This window comes from Astyanax mexicanus, chromosome 22, assembly GCF_023375975.1.
Source record: "Astyanax mexicanus isolate ESR-SI-001 chromosome 22, AstMex3_surface, whole genome shotgun sequence".
NCBI lineage: Eukaryota > Metazoa > Chordata > Actinopteri > Characiformes > Acestrorhamphidae > Astyanax > Astyanax mexicanus.
Window position 1 is genome coordinate 20872303 of NC_064429.1, and position 16488 is coordinate 20888790.

The following is a 16488-nucleotide window of genomic DNA, read 5'->3' on the forward strand; positions in this document are numbered from 1 at the left end:
TTTTTTGTTGTTGTTATTTCAGCCATTTCTCATCTACAAGTAAATGCTCTAAATGACAATGTTTTATTTAGATTTTAGTAGAAATGTTGTCCGTAGTTTATAGAATAAAACAACAATGTTAATTTTACTCAAACATTTACCTATAAATAGCAAAATCAAATAAACTGATTCAGAAACTGAAGTGGTCTCAATGTTTTCCAGAACTATATAAATATATACAAAAAATGGCAAGTTTTTCTAACAACTAAAGGTTTGCAGCTTTTACTTTTTACTACAGTATATAATTTTTAGTGCACCAAACTTTGCATAGTGCAATCGCAAAGACCATCAAACATTTCATGATGAAACTGGCACTAAGCAGGACCACTCCAAGAAAGGAAGACCAAGATTTATTTTTTGTTGCACAGGATAAGTTTATCAGAGTTACCAACCTCAATTGATTCAAACCATAATTGATTATTTTGGGTTTTTTTTTTAACACTTTTACTTTACTATATGATTCCTAATGTGTTCCTCCGGAGTCTGAATTAATTTACTATTATTTTACAATATAGTAAAAATTAAAACATTGAATGAGAAGGTGCATCCAGGCTTTTGACTGGTACTATGCATCACAGAATAGCAAAATATCACACTGTCAATTTAGCTAGAAAGTATATATTTAACCCAAAATGACCCAGTGCTGTTTAATTCTGAATTGATTTATCTAAATGCTATACAATAATCTTTTATTGCACCGTATACACTGTAGCATCTTTTATTTGTACAGTGAGAACATCTGTGGCCATCTGTGCTCATTTTAGCTTAATTTAGCATTTAGCTCTCGTAGCCGTTCTCCATATAAAGGCATAACCTCTCTTATCTGCACCATGTTGTCTTAACTGCTCTGATTAAAGCCCTGAAGCGGTCCTGTAAGTGGCAGTCCCACTTGTCCTTGCCATTCACTTAAGAAGCTGTGAACACAGCTGGGTCAATACCACGACACCCTGCCTTCTGTGTGTTCACAGCAGCATGGTGGTTTACATTTCATACAAACACTGTGTTTAATTCAAACACATTTGCTATGAATGAACACTTTATTACGGATATAGAGGAATGTTAACCTTCAATTTTTATGTTAACCTGTACATTTTATACACTTCTCTTATTTATTTATTTATTAATTTATTTTTGGATATTTACTGAATATTTTTTATGAAAAAAAAACAAGCTATTTAAATGTGTCCAAGAATTCCGTGTCCACCCATTTAAGAAAGTACTTTTTGAGTTATGTTAAAACTTTAAAACTTAAAACTGTTTTATAGTCAAGGCACTTGCAGATTAAATTAGATTGATATTAATTTCACTTAACATATTCTAGCAGTCAGGTTGTAAGGAGCAGTAAAGACACTCCACTGAAGTACAGCGTTATATAGAAGCACTGAGACTCAAGACTGGAGTAGTGTTAGCATTAGCGGCTAACTGCGCTAAGCACTAGTTAGCTCTAGTTGCTGTTCAGAGGTGAGTATTTTCAGACTGTTGCTGTGCGTTTACTGTGTTAAAACAAACTACATGGGTTGAACCGCTAACTAATATTGCTCTGGTCTCCGGAACACTCAGGGTTCCTCAGTGTAGCGCTGTTAGGTAGCATTAGCCGCTAACCAGCCTGCAAATCTAAGCTTACTGTAAATAAACAGGTTTGAGGAGAGAAATCTGTGTGGAATAATACATTAAACACCAGTTTGACTTTAAAACTAAATGTTTTTTTGTTTTTTTTTAAGAAATAGAGTTTTGTTTACTTACCTTAGCTAAGTAGCTTTACATGTCTCACCACTCAGCAGTGAAACCTGCTGAATTAGAAGGAAAAAATGGTGACAACCCTGTTACTTACTAGTGTTGCATAATGCGCCTTATAATCTGGTGCACCTTATGTGTTAAAATTGACTTTCATTGAAAGTGCGTCTTATAATCTAGTGCGCATTATACTGTAAAAAATAGGGCAATATTCCTCATATTGTCTTTATGCTAAGCTGAGGTTAAACTTACACTGTCCACTCTGTGGCTGCAAAAAAAATTATTTATTTTTGCCTTAAAGTTGGACACAATAATTAAAATAACTTGACGGTTGACATTTTGTGTGACATTTTGAGTTCGAACTACTTCAAAACAAGATAAATATTCTAAATAGGACTGATTAGGATAATTACTCCTAAAATAATCTTACACTTACACCTAAGACAAATATTTTCATTGACTACTTATCAGAGAAAAAAATTAGAAAGATGTATTGCCTTGAAATTAAGTGAAAATATGAAGTGATTAAGCTGGGTGAATAGGATTCCTGTAAAGCCTTTAGTCTTATAAGTATGTCAGTTCACGAAAGAAAATGAACTTTTCTTTTCATTGTTTTAATATTTTGAGGGCCAAAAGGCATTTGAGTGTTCAGATCATAACCCAGTTCATGATTCAAGAACATCAACAAAAAAACAAACTGTTCTCCTGAACGACTTATGCAAGAGATCAATGTTGTCATGCTGAAACTGTAAACCCGGTTTGTATAATAATGTAGTCTAGCCATCTGGCATTGTTACATCAGCATCAACAGTTTTGCAGACATGGCCTGCGCTTTCTCTGTAACCTTCAGAAACGTTCATATTTACAAAAGAACATCGTATACAGTGTAAAGTCCTGAGGCTCCTGGCCACACATTCTCACTCTCATTAGCCTGGATAAACAATGGCAAAACAGCCCCCCACCCCATTCGATATGCAGCCCAGTGCCCAGCTGGTGGGAGGGCTTCCAAAGCAAACAAAGCATAAACCTAAAATAAGGGCGAGTGGCTGGAGAAGCCCAACGTGGCAGGTCATGTAAGTTCCCAGAATGGCTTATATGGGCTCTTTTTCGCACGTTCACGAGTTAAGTCCATTTGCGAGTGTAGCTGTTAGCATGAGTCATTATTACATGGGTGTGTCTCATGATTGTATACAAGACACTACAGAGTACACTTATACGCTATGACTCATCTCATCTCTTATGGGAGAAAAGTAATGTATCTGTAGTGTGTAAAGGGAAGAATAAACGCGAGGGCCGTACCTACACATACGTATAGAAGGCCTTGATGCTAAAGCGATCCCACCTAGGACCACGTCCCAAAATTTCATTTGCGTCAGAGCCAAGCGTCTGGAGGCGCAGAGCGCATTAACAGCTGGCCTGCAGTTTCCATCTCTTCCTCTTCTTGGCAAAGTGGTACCGTTCCCATCAATCGGTGTTCCCTGGGCCCTGGCCACCAAAGCTTCGGGAGCAAGTCCAGCCCGCTAAGAGCATCACACAACTGGGCTAGAGGCTTAAACTCGTTTTACATGCTGTCATCGCTGCTTACAAATGTATAGAGATCGGAAAGAAAGAACATTACTGCCCTACGGGTGTTTATTTTAGAGGCTTCTGACCTAGAAATGATTTAATAATTTAGTAGGCCTCTGTTTGATATTATATTAGGGAGTGGGTGATTATCAGAAGAATACTGTGCCATTTGGAACAAATTAAATAAAATTAAATGTTACTACAGTAGATTCAGCCCTATTTTTGCGATCTACAGTGCATTGGTCAATTGCGCATCACGCAGTTTGATTTAGGTCATGTCGTTGTGTCTTTGGTATCGTGAGAGCACAAAAAATATGCCTTGCGTAGCTCAAAATGCGCGAAAGGCATAAACTAATTCTGTTAATTAATTATGGGTGTGTTTTGGGCGTAAAATAAATGTCAAATAAACCAATTAGTGCGCCAGTTGTCATTCGATTTAAGAGCCGGCAGCACTCTGACTTTGGCATGTTCCTATCTTAACAGCGCAATGCTTTTGTGCATCTTAGCACAAATTTGTATTTTCCACCACCAAGATAGAAACATGGCTTTTGTATTCTATTAAAACTGGAAGCAAGTCCGTAGCAAATTTAGCTAAAAAAAAATAGATTAAACTAATCAGGTTACGTAAACTTACCTCAACATGTCTTACAATCATTTGCCACTATTTATTTAAATATTTCTTGTTTTTGAATGTTTTGTGGTGAATCTAAAGAACTAAACTGAACTAATGCACTACAAAAGAAGGAGGTTGAGTGCAAATCTTACTCACAAAGCATACTAATACTGATGGTCTGTTAGGCACAAAGAGAGCTCAAAGTGAACAATTTTAGTAGCTTTTAAGTAAGAACTTGTTTTTCTTAGATTTGCACACATTTTGTTCTGCACATGGTGACCTTGTTCTGTTTTAAAGATATATTTCAATCTCCTAAAAGCATTTTATTTGTCTTCATATTCAACCAAGAAAAGACAAGGTAGACAGTTTAAGCTTTACCTCACATAACTACACTAATATTGCATTAATATAATGAGAAATATTAAGATAAAAGTGTCCATGCTTTAAACAACTATCCGAATAAAGCTACAATCTTCCTGCAATAACGATCTCTGAGACTCCTTTCTTCTGCAATCTACATCTACAAGAACTGGTACGTTGTTGAACAGCAGACGTCAGCAGACGTCAAGAAGATCTAGTGTTCTCTTCACTGCTTCACTGACCCATTTAGAGAAATCTAAATGTGTGGTTAAGAAGACAGAAGTAAGCACCAAGAAAAGAATACAACAATACACATTTATATTTTACATGCAGCAAGTGTATTCAGTCCCTTAAAAAGAAAACAATATGAAGGTTTTGATGTCAAAATAAGGTAGGGTCATCCCATGTGATCCCAGTGTTGACAGGAAATTCTTGATCACGTTTAAACAGCTTGATAGTTTTGCGTGGAAAAAGATAAAGTAATAATTGAAATGTCTGAATTATTTAAGCAAAACAAATAAAAAAAAGTACAGCCCTGCAGACATGGCAAAAACTCACCCTAACACTAAAGACAACTGAATACAATGTGTATGAAGTTTGACATCCCTGAAATGTTGTAATAATTAAGTCATTCAGAGTGAATGTTTGTCATTTGTTTAAAATTTAAACAACTATGCTGGGGACACAAAAGGCACATTATTTTGATATCGACCCTTTTGTTCCTCAAAAAGCGCTGAAGCTCTCTGATGAGGAGGAACACGAGACCTGTCTTAAATGATAAAAATATATCTATATTGATGATATGTTAGTGTTTGTCAAATTTGTAACATGTTCATTCAGAGTGAATGTTTGTAATTTGTTTGGAATTTAAACAACTATGCTGGGGACACAAAAGGCACATTATTTTGATATCGACTCTTTAATGAGGAACATAATACCTGTCTTAAAAATGATAAAAATGATATATTGATGATATGTTAGTGTTTGTCAAATTGAAACAAGTTACATGAATGCTGACGTAACATGTATAAACTCAGTGGTTAATATGTGTATAATGTTTGGCAACCCCTTAATTTTTGTAATAACATGTTCATTCAGAGTAAATGTTTGTCATTTGTTCAAAATTGAAACAACTTTGCTGGGGACACAAAAGGAACGTTATTTTATTATTATTATTATACTGACCCCTTTATTTCTCAAAAAATGAGACCTATCTTAACTTTACTTTACAGATCGCTAATAAGTGAGTAATAATATAATAACATTATGATAACAAGTTATATTTATCCATAAAATCAATTTAAATTTCCTAGTTGTTACTGATGAATAAATCAGTAATTGTGGAGGTAATAGCTCTGTAATACTTGTAGTCAAAATAACAAAACAGTTCGGTAACGAGAAGGCTAACAAAACAACAAAGGGCTAGGCAAAAAGGGGTGGTCAGAGATACAAAAAAAAAGGTTAATATCAAACAACAAAGGATTAAAAAGGCAACAAAAAGGATTAAAAAAACAACAAGGGCTATAGGTATAATACCGGGCAGCTAGGGAATAAAAAAACAGGCTATTTATACTGGGGAAGACATGTGAACTAATTAGAAGGCCGGCGAGCTAGAACACTGAGGCGTCACATGTTCAGGAACATCTGGGAGGTTAGATGCAGGTGTATTCTGGGAAATGGAGTCTTTTGTGAGAGCACTAGAGTCCGTGGCAAGCAGACAGTGACAGGTCTGACACTGATGGATAATTTAAGATGCTGGTGATTTTCGGGCACTCAGGCAGCACGGCATTAATGGGCCTGGGAATACTTAGGAATAATTATGAAAATGATGTATTGATGAAGTTATTTAGCAAATTTGAAATAACTAATATAAACACTTATACAGTATTATAACATTTATTGACTCGGTTGTTAGCAATCCTTATGAGTTTGCAGAAGATCTCACTGCACTGAGGTCTGAAAGTCAAAGCTTTCATCGTCCAATCTTTACCTCACACTTCAAAAGACGTCACAATCTGAAGACCTAGTGCGTGCTAGTGATCTCAGAGGTGCATTGTATCAGAAGACAAAGCTCTTTGTGTTGAAGTAGGAGAGTCATTTGGCCTTCAAAACATGCTGACTTATTGTGAGAGCGGAACTGAAGAAACACTCCAAAGCCAACTTGTCACAATCTAAGACTTGCTGGTTTAAAGAATGAGTCACACAGTTGACCAGTGTGGATACAGCTTTTCTCATAGCAGTTCTAGGTTTCTCTCTTCCACATTCACCACAGCTGTTATTCAATATGGCTCCTCTGCACAATGCTTGGCACCTATGGTAGATGGGGTGACCGGTGCCAGTTCCGCGTCAGTGCTTGTTAGTCCAGAAAGCAATGATTACAAGGTGAGCCCAGAGCAACGTAAGCCGAAGAACGGCAAAGCCTGATGAAAGTGTACAGCTACAAATCCACACTGCCTTTGGGGAGACATGTCTGTGTTCGCTTTGCCACCATGGTAGCTCCCCTCTGGCCACAGAACAAAGAGAAAGATGGATACAATTTGAAGCTCCATCGGTTTTTGTTTAGTTGTCTCTTCTCAGCAGTCCTACTTTCCCTCGACTGGTGAAAAGCACGGATCTACAGGACGTATGAATCTTTTAACAGATCTAATGGAATGATTTGTAAGCCAAGGTCTGCCAATATGTTAGCTCAGACATCCCACCCTATAAAAACTCATTTTAGGGAGGTAGCACCACAGGCTACAACACCCCCACCCACAATAAGCTCCACCACTACCATATAACTGAATATTTAACAGCCTTCCCATCAATTACCTAATATGCTGTTGTCGTCACTAAAGTATATAGGAAAAAAATGCAATATTTTACACTCCTGGTCATTTTGTCTAGTCTGTAAACATGTATATCCTTTGCCATCATCACAAAGAATATAAACCAAGAAGCAAAACTAATACATAGCAACTAATATATTAAACATTAACTACTAGATACACATTAGCCAATAAAATAATGACCCATGTAAACTTACTTTAATATGTCTTCCAGTCATTTGCCCACCATGGGCAATTCATACAGGGGCTAGAGACTTTTATATTCCCTAATTGTTGTTGAACTCTCTGCCACAGAACAGCAGTAGTGTAATGAACTAAAATGATGCACATGGAAAGAAGGAGGTTGAGTGCAAATCTTGCCCACTGAGCATACTGATAACTGATACTGTCTACTAAGCAAAAATACAGACACATGAACTAATTAGAAGGTCGGCGAGCTAGAATGCTGAGGCGTCACATGTTTAGGAACATCTGGGAGGTTAAATGCAGGTGTATTCTGGGAAATGGAGTCTTTTGTGAGAGCACTAGAGTCCGTGGCAGGCAGACAGACAGTGACAGGACTTACACTGATGGCTAATTTGAGATTCTTGTGATTTTCGGGCACTCAGGCAGCACTGCATTAAAACCAGGCATGTTATTGTTGTGAAAATCACTTCATGGGCTTAGGAACACTTAGGAACACCAGATATTATCATATATAAACTAATATCAACATTTTCATATGCATTCATTTCATGGTAAAGAAATAATACCATACAGTTTTCTAGAAGTTAAAATCAAGTATATATAACGTGTTGTCTTGGGTGAATATGATATGAGTTTGTCTAAGTAAAGGGCAGTCATAGAGCCTGCAAAGGTGGCCTCTTTCCATCTCTGGCTATCAGCTTTCTTTCCTGGCTTCCCATCTGGTCTTCAGCAGACTGCCACAACCTGTCACCCGCAAGAAAGATCGTAATCAATTTTCCTGATTTACATGATACTACATGATACTAGGTATGTGGGAGACTCCTGTGGGTCATGGGAGAGGTGGGATGCTTTGTAGCTTTATTTAGTTCCAAACCTCTTGAAGTACTGTAGCTCAGTGGTTGCAGTTTACATCCAAAGCCTGAACCAGTTAAGTGGTTAAGTGGTTAAGTTTAGGGGGTCCACGAAGGTCAACCTGTACCTTGGCATAGTTGAATAATGAGGGTTTGGTTCATGAATATGATATATCATATTCATATATATCATGAATCTCCAACACTGATGTGTCTTCACCTCATTTAAACACATCTAGAAGCTAAAAGAAGTATGCCTTTCTTTTTTCGATCAGCTTTCATTCCTGGCTCTCCATCTGGTCCTTGGCAGTCTGTTATCACTGAGGTATGAAGTTCACAAGCAAGCAATGTCCTGATACCCGTGACACTGGATATTAGTTGTGGAAGTTGTGAAAGAGATGCTATCAATACTATGTGGGAGATTCTCTTCAGTCATGGGAGAGGTGGGATGTCTTTTAGCCTAATCAGTTCCAAAGCTCTTGAAGAATCTCAATGGTTCCAGTTCACATCCAAACCTAGTTAATCTATCTTGGCATAGTTGAGTAATGGACGAGGTATATCAGGAAGCTCAAACACTGATATGTCCCCATTTAAAAGCTTCTAGAAGCTAAAAGTAAAATGTAATTCGGGTGTGTAGTCATGGGTAAATAAAATATGAGTTTGCCAGTTGCAGAAGTAAAGGGCAGTAGTCAAACTGTCAAAGGGGGTTCCATTCCATCTGCCCTTTTTTTTTATCAGTTTTCATTCCTGGCTCTTCATCTGGTCCTCGGCAGCCTGTTACAACTAAATTATGAAGTTTACAAGTAAGCAATGTCCTGATATTCATGACACTGGATATACAGGGGTTGGACAATGAAACTGAAACACATGTCATTTTAGTGTGGGAGGTTTCATGGCTAAATTGGAGCAGACTGGTGGCCAATCTTCATTAATTGCACGTTGCACCAGTAAGAGCAGAGTGTGAAGCTTCAATTAGCAGGGTAAGAACACAGTTTTGCTCAAAATATTGCAATGCACACAACATTATGGGTGATATACCAAGTTCAAAGAGTTCAAAAGAGGACAAATTGTTGGTGCACGTCTTGCTGTAACCAAGACAGCAAGCCTTTGTGATGTATCAAGGGCCACGGTATCCAGGGTAATGTCAGCATACCACCAAGAAGGACGAACCACATCCAATAGGATTAACTGTGGACGCAAGAGGAAGCTGTCTGAAAGGGATGTTCGGGTGCTAACTCGGATTGTATCCAAAAAAACATAAAACCACGGCTGAATTTAATGTGCACCTCAACTCTCCTGTTTCCACCAGAACTGTCCATCGGGACAATAAATTATTGTGGTCTAAAACCAGGAGTTTCAGTTTTATTGTCCAACCTCTGTAAGTTGTGGAAGCTGTGGAAGAGATGCTATCAATATGTGGTAGACTCTCGTAAGTCATGGGAGAGGTGTTATCAGTTCCAAAACTCTTAAAGTATCTCAGTGGTTCCAGTTCACATCCAAACCTAGTTTATCTTGAATGTGGTATTTTAGGAAGCTCAAACACTGACTATATCCTCATTCAAAAGCTTCTAGAAGCTAAAAGAACAAGTCATGGGTAAATAAAATATGAGTTTGCGTTTTTGCCAGAGTAAAGGCCAGTAGTAGAGCTGTCAACAGTGTCCCCCCCCCTTTATCCTTCCCTCTCCGCTGATCAGCTTTCATTCCCGGCTCTCCATCTGGTCCTCGGCATCCTGCTTAGGGGGGCATCCCAAAACGAGGCCATGCTCTGGCACCAGCTGTCGCCAATTTCACCGCAGGACCGCAGCCATAATTGTTAAGGCATTACACCTCTTATAACACTAAATCATGCAATTGTGTGATGGATGATTACCATTTGGCATTTAGTCGTTTGGCGAAAGTGAGCGTCAAGTTCTCAGAGGGGACTTTGCTGCCAGATTTGATAATATAGCTGGATTGCTTTAATATGCACATGGCTCCAATGACTAACTTTGTTGTTGTTATACAACACCGTCGCTTGGTGTGAATACAGCCCACAACTCTCTGCTGCTGCTGCTGCTTAATGCTGGCTAACAGTGAGCTTGTTTAACTCATGGGCACTGATGGAGATCCAAAACCAGGCCGCCGATCTTCATGCGAAATTAGTGGCGATGCCGCGAAGGGTTGATTGCCACCGAGAGCCATTCGTTGCGTTGTTGAACCATCGTTTTTGTAATTGTAGTGTATACTTATGAGGTGAAATCAACACCTCTTAATGCAGAACAGATGACTCGAGTTTGGAATAAATGCAGTTTGAAAAACAAGGCAGCACTTTTTTTTAGGAATCGATGGACTTTTTAAACAACATACGCAATTTGTTTTTTAGTTAATGTGATGTAATTTGAAGTGAAAACAGTTTTTGATTAATACTAGCACCTTATAAAAAGATATACACAACATTTGCATGCTTATATAGAGGTACCATATTTTTCCACTATAAGGTGCACTTAAACTCCATCTTTCATTTTCACAAAAATTGTAAGTTTGCCAGTGATACTTTTACCAGTGCAGAGTTTGTTTGAAGATTAGAGGTGAGTATTGTCAGCCTGTAGCTTGCTGCTAACCCCGGCTAGCACTGCTGGAGAAGCATTAGCATTAGTTGCTAACCGCACCAGCTCTTTCGATGTTCAGAGGCAAGTATATTGGACTGCTGCCAACCCCGGATAGCACTGCTGGAGCAGCATTAGCATTACCCGCTAACCGCACTAGGCTCTAGCTCTTTTGATGTTCAGAGGCAAGTATATTGGACTGCAGCCTGCTGCCAATCCCAGATAGCACTGCTGGAGCAGCATTAGCATTAGCCACTAATCGCACTAAACGCTAGGTCTTTCGATGTTCAGAGGTAAGTATATCGGACTGTAGCCTGCTTGTTTACCATGTTATAACATGCTACATTGAACGAATCGCTAGCCTGATATCACCCTGGTTTACCGTAACACTCAGGGTTCCTCAGTGTAGTGCAGTGACACCCCTGTTCCTTTCTAGTGTCGCATAATGTGCATTATAGTCTGGTGCACCTTATGTATGAAAATAAATGTTCAGTGAAAGTGCACCTTATAATCCGGTGCATCTTATAGTGCAAAAAATACAGTACCTTAAATGGGTCCTTGACGGATGCCATTGAAGGACCACTTTTGGCTCCATTAAAAAATATATATTGGTAAATAACCTTTCCATCAAGGGTAGGACCTTTTTCTTTCTATGGCACTGTTAAAATTTAATATATAATTAATACACTACCTATATTGATATGCCAAAAGTAGCATTATGTAATTGTCAATGAGGTATTACTTTAGGAGATAGCTTGAGAGGTCCACACCTGTATAGGTTGTGAGGTGATATCTTGTGTGAGAAGTTGTGTGAGAGCAATGGCCAGAGTGCACATGACAAAAAGATGTGACTAATCAGATTTCAAGAGAGGCCTGATAGTGGGTGCCAAATGGATAGGATATTCTATATCCATCATGATGACTCTGGAGACATGAGTGGAAAAGAGTCTTTTTAATCGCAATACAATTACACAAATAAATATTGGAACATATTTAATAAGTTAAAGTCTTTAGTGAGGGCTCCATCATCAGCCCCGGTCTGGTTACATTTGCACCCACACAGATTTTGACGAACTTGGATAGCAGGGGAGTGGAAACTTCCCTCTGGGCAACTGGAAGGACCATACTGGAGACCAAGGGGAAAAGGAGGGGAAAACACAACATTGCATGTGGACATTACAAAACAGAGTAGGTGAGAAACTTTTTAAAAGCACGAGGAAGCTGGCGATTGGTTTAGAGATCATTTACATAGCATGCAGTCTCCTCATAGAACTTTCACAAGCTTCTATTTATCACCTAAGATGTTTTCTTTTTGAGTTAGCATTTCTGAGTGGTGATGAGACAAAATATTTCCATTAATTGTATCAGTGTCTTGGCTCAACCATTCCTGTAATGTCTGATACATTTATTCTTAAAGTGTAAGTCTACGTTATTATCCTGACCAACTGCAGCAACAACCTCACATCATTTACTTACTTAGTTACTTAATTACTTAGTTAAATTCAGGTGGTGACTTTGTGTTTGGCCAGGCAATGTATATTTAAAAGCACATGATTTCTATTGTAAATATACATTGGCCTGCATTAAAAGTACTCTTCAACATGGTCTCTGCAAAACCTTACAGACTGCTGCTTCACCTCTAAAGAAACTTTAAATTGTTAGCTCTTCAAAAAATTAGTCTCAATCATACATCAAGCTTACATCATTTTTTTTTTGGAACCAAAAATAGCAGTTCTTTCATTGGCATTATTTGCAGACTAAGCAATACAGTACACACTCATATATATACAGTATAATCACTTTAGGCTTACATAATGTTCTAGGCATCCAGCCATTTACTACATCTTGGAGGTCTTTCCTGGGGCCCCGTCATTATTGCATCAGGGCTAGCGTTGCCAAAAAAAAAAAAGAATAGTTGAATGGGGGTCAGTGGAACACTGAAGTGGTGGTCCCCCCACTGCAGTCTTGGCAGTATTCCCAAAGCTTGTCAAAACTCAAAGAGACCTGGGTGCTCTCCCCGATGAGCCTCCGTCTGCTGAGTTCACTCGAGTGGAACAGTCAACATTGCCAGTCACAACAATGTTACCCGGGTCACGTTTCTTTTGGCAAGAGCTGCAGTCGAGTGAAGCAATATATTTCAGCATTAGTACAGCCATAGCATACAGTACATTGGGGAAACCCATAATACATTCAGGAGTTCCAAATATTTATTATAGAGTAAGACTTTCTGATTCTAAAGTCTGGTTTAAAAGGGTAAATAAACCCCCTGGTTTTAAGCTGACTTCACTGTCTGCTTAAAAAATGCTTAAAACATAGCAGTGGCAGATTGGGTGATGTATGGGTTTAGAGGCAAGGCAAAGAGGGAAGCGCTGATTGGGGTGAGCAGTGTGCCACAGATGGTTAGATGTCATCAGGGGGGCGATATTATGGATTGACTGATTTGCATATTGTGAGTGTCCACGTAACAAAGTACACGGACACAATATTTTCGACAATAGCACAGTTGAACCTGTAAGGGCGCTGCAGAGGTGGAAATGACTGCAATAATGACTGCAATAAAATAAAAAAAACTTTTTTTAAAGGTTAGGAAAGGTTTATAAAACTTTTGAGCAGGACTGGTATGTTTCACAACTTCAAAGGAACACTTTTTAGCTATTAAAAGAAAAAATATATGGTTTAGGGTTTAGTGCCTCTTTAAAGCCAGAGAAAAACATAGGATATGTGCTCAAATTAATATGCATAAATACTTAAAAAAATGTATGTTAAGGAATCAAAAATAAATTTGTAGCAGCTGAGCTTGGTGACAAATTGGTTGGGTCGATACGTACAGTGATGTATACTCTCTTGTATACCCTTTCAACCTCAATGGGGCGCACTATCCAATGCCAGTGACACTGTGTGGATGGCTAGCTTAAAAAGAATACCATTAGATTGCAATTATGGTCCAGTAGAGTTAGCTTTAGCCTAGCTCCCAGCTTGAACCTTTGGACTTTGCTAGCTCCCCCCACAGGTTATTGTGTGCCACTCTCAAGGCCACTGTCCGTATAAGTTGTATAATGAGTTATTATCTTGTGAGTGAGACCGGTATGCTCTGGACTTGGCAAAGCTGGACAGAGCATCGTCTCTCAAAAGTGAAGCCACCACAGGTCGGGTGCCCCCTGCTGTTCGGCTGCAGAAAGCTGTGTAACCCCACCCATCCCCATAGGTTTCAATGGTAAAACAGACAACTTTCAATCACGTTTTTTTTTCTAATATACTGTAATTCTACCTCCATTATTTAAATGCAACAGCTAGTGTAACCTCTGCTTATATTGTTAAATTTTTATATCCCCACAGAATTCGGTTTTTAAAACGTTATTCAGCTCTATTCAAAAAAGGTGTGGTTATTGTAAAAGGGCTGGTTATGGGCGGGACCAATAACAGACTGTCAGCTCCGCAGCCTGTGACCACGAGGCAGCCCTCAGGGGCGGGGTTATTTAAATGAGTAGGCTGTCTCTCCACAGTCTTTCTCCCTCCTCTGGTCTCTACTGTGCAGACTCGTGTTTCAGGATCGCCAACATGGCGGAAGATTTTGGCTTCATTTTCATTGAATGAATGGGAACAACGACACGGCGTCCATCTTTTTTTACAGTCTCTGATCGGAATTGGCAATGAGTTTACCATTTTGACTTGCATAATTCTGAAGTAGTCCAAGGTGTTTTTTTTTTATGAGACTTTATGCAACATTTGTGTAATGGCACATTTTGCACCCTTTTCAAAAGTTTGTTATAGGGGCTCATATGAAATTCATTGCATTTCTATCAAAAAGATCTATAGATCTGCACCTTTACAGATTCTGCCATACATAGATAAAATGGGTGGAGCCTACTCCTTGGACAACTGGTCAGGAACTGGTACTAGTAATGTTTTGGAGAAATGAGGAAACCATTGATGTCTGAAACTATTAAAAAAGGTAAAAGCCTGTAATTGTTTAGAAAATGTATCATATAGCATTAGGCTCTCTAGGTAGAACATTTGCTAAAGCTTTCATATCTGCCCATCATTCGTCACGACATGAAATATGGAATTTATTAAGGGCTGCTCAAGTAACACACCCTGCTTGAAACACAAGGAAACATAGCACAGCCTTGGGGATGAATTAATGTTGGAATATGTTACACTCATTAGAGTAGATTCAAGTCATTGCCAACAGAAATACAGCGTACTTTACAGTCTGCTTTGGCATAAATTTTATAAAAAAATCAGCAGGAACTATGTAAGAATATTCAAGATGCAAGGGATGAATTATGGCAGGACGCCATCAGGAACCTCTACAACTTAGTATTGCTCTTTTATTACACATGCACATGGGTACCCATTCATTGCTCCTGGTAACCTTTACCTTTTCATTGCAATGATGATGAGTAGTAGAGTACTTATATTAAATTAAAACAGTGGTTCTCAATCTGCCTCTCAGGGACTCCGAGAACAACTGACAAAGACTTCTCATCAAGCTATTACACTGACTTTACACAGAGACTCATTCAAGATGGCTAACCATGTCTGATTGGGCCCTCCAGTGTTGGTAATAAGAGTATGATCGACTGGAACAGGCTCAAAGAAAACCTGAAATAAGTTACAATTCAGAAAGACAGTCTCAATAATTGATTTAGATTGTGGTTTCTTTTGGCGGTGCGGTGGGAGTCTTTGCATTTGAGTGGGAAATGTTCTGTACTGTGTAAGGGCTAAACGATGTCTTGGGATGTCAAGTGAAGGAGTGTCCACACAAGTTATTATTCGGGGGTTGGCTGGCTTGGCCGGAGAGCAGTGACCTGAGGGAGATCAGCTGTGGGGGACTTAGCTGTTCCGCTTGGCTGGCGGTAACGTACAGGAGATGGATGGGAGGATGGTGGGCCTGGGCAGGCCTAATGGACGGCCCAGGACCGCCGAGGCCGCTGCCAAGTTTACAGCCACACATGGTTTTTGCATAATTGCGGGCGTAAAATGTCAAAACAATCCATCTGTGTTATGAGCCCAACTTTGGTGCCTGCCAAAGACATGGGCGAGGTTTTTTTTTTTTTTTCCAGCCCGCCACCTGCTTCTTCTGAGCTAAACAGCAAACCTGAAAATGACGTCCGGGTTGCGTCCGTTGCTTCCTCTGCCGTTTCGCAATGTTTAATATTACTGTGACATTTTTGGAGCTTTTTGAACAAACCAACAAATATTCCAATAACTGTTTTGGATTACCTATCAAGGACTGTTTGACTAATGGCGCAATCTGAACCACATGGACAGGCAAACCACTGGAGAAAATAGATTAAAAATGTTTACATTGATAAAGAACCTTAGACAAACAGCTGCAATTGTTCTTCTGCTTGTTTGCATCATTGCGACACTTGATGCAGCTTGTTGAGAGCACACAATGAAGAGCAGAGACAGCTGAGAACAAGCTGCTCTCTGTCAGGGGGGAGCATATGTACTTTATCTCTTTGACAGATATGAGTAGTTTAATAATAATTATTTGAAGAACATTGTAAACTCCCTAAGTACAGGCACTTTACCAAAACCAAGCTCTTACTGCTCTTCTGCTGTTCGGTGGCAGACAGCCGGGAGTAGAAAGATAACCGGGAAAGGAAATGACAACACTGAAACATTAGCAGGTGCAAATAAATAGTAGTTACAGCCTGTCATATGTCATAGGACTTATGGGACTTATGGGAATTAGTATTGACTGAAAATGCCATGAC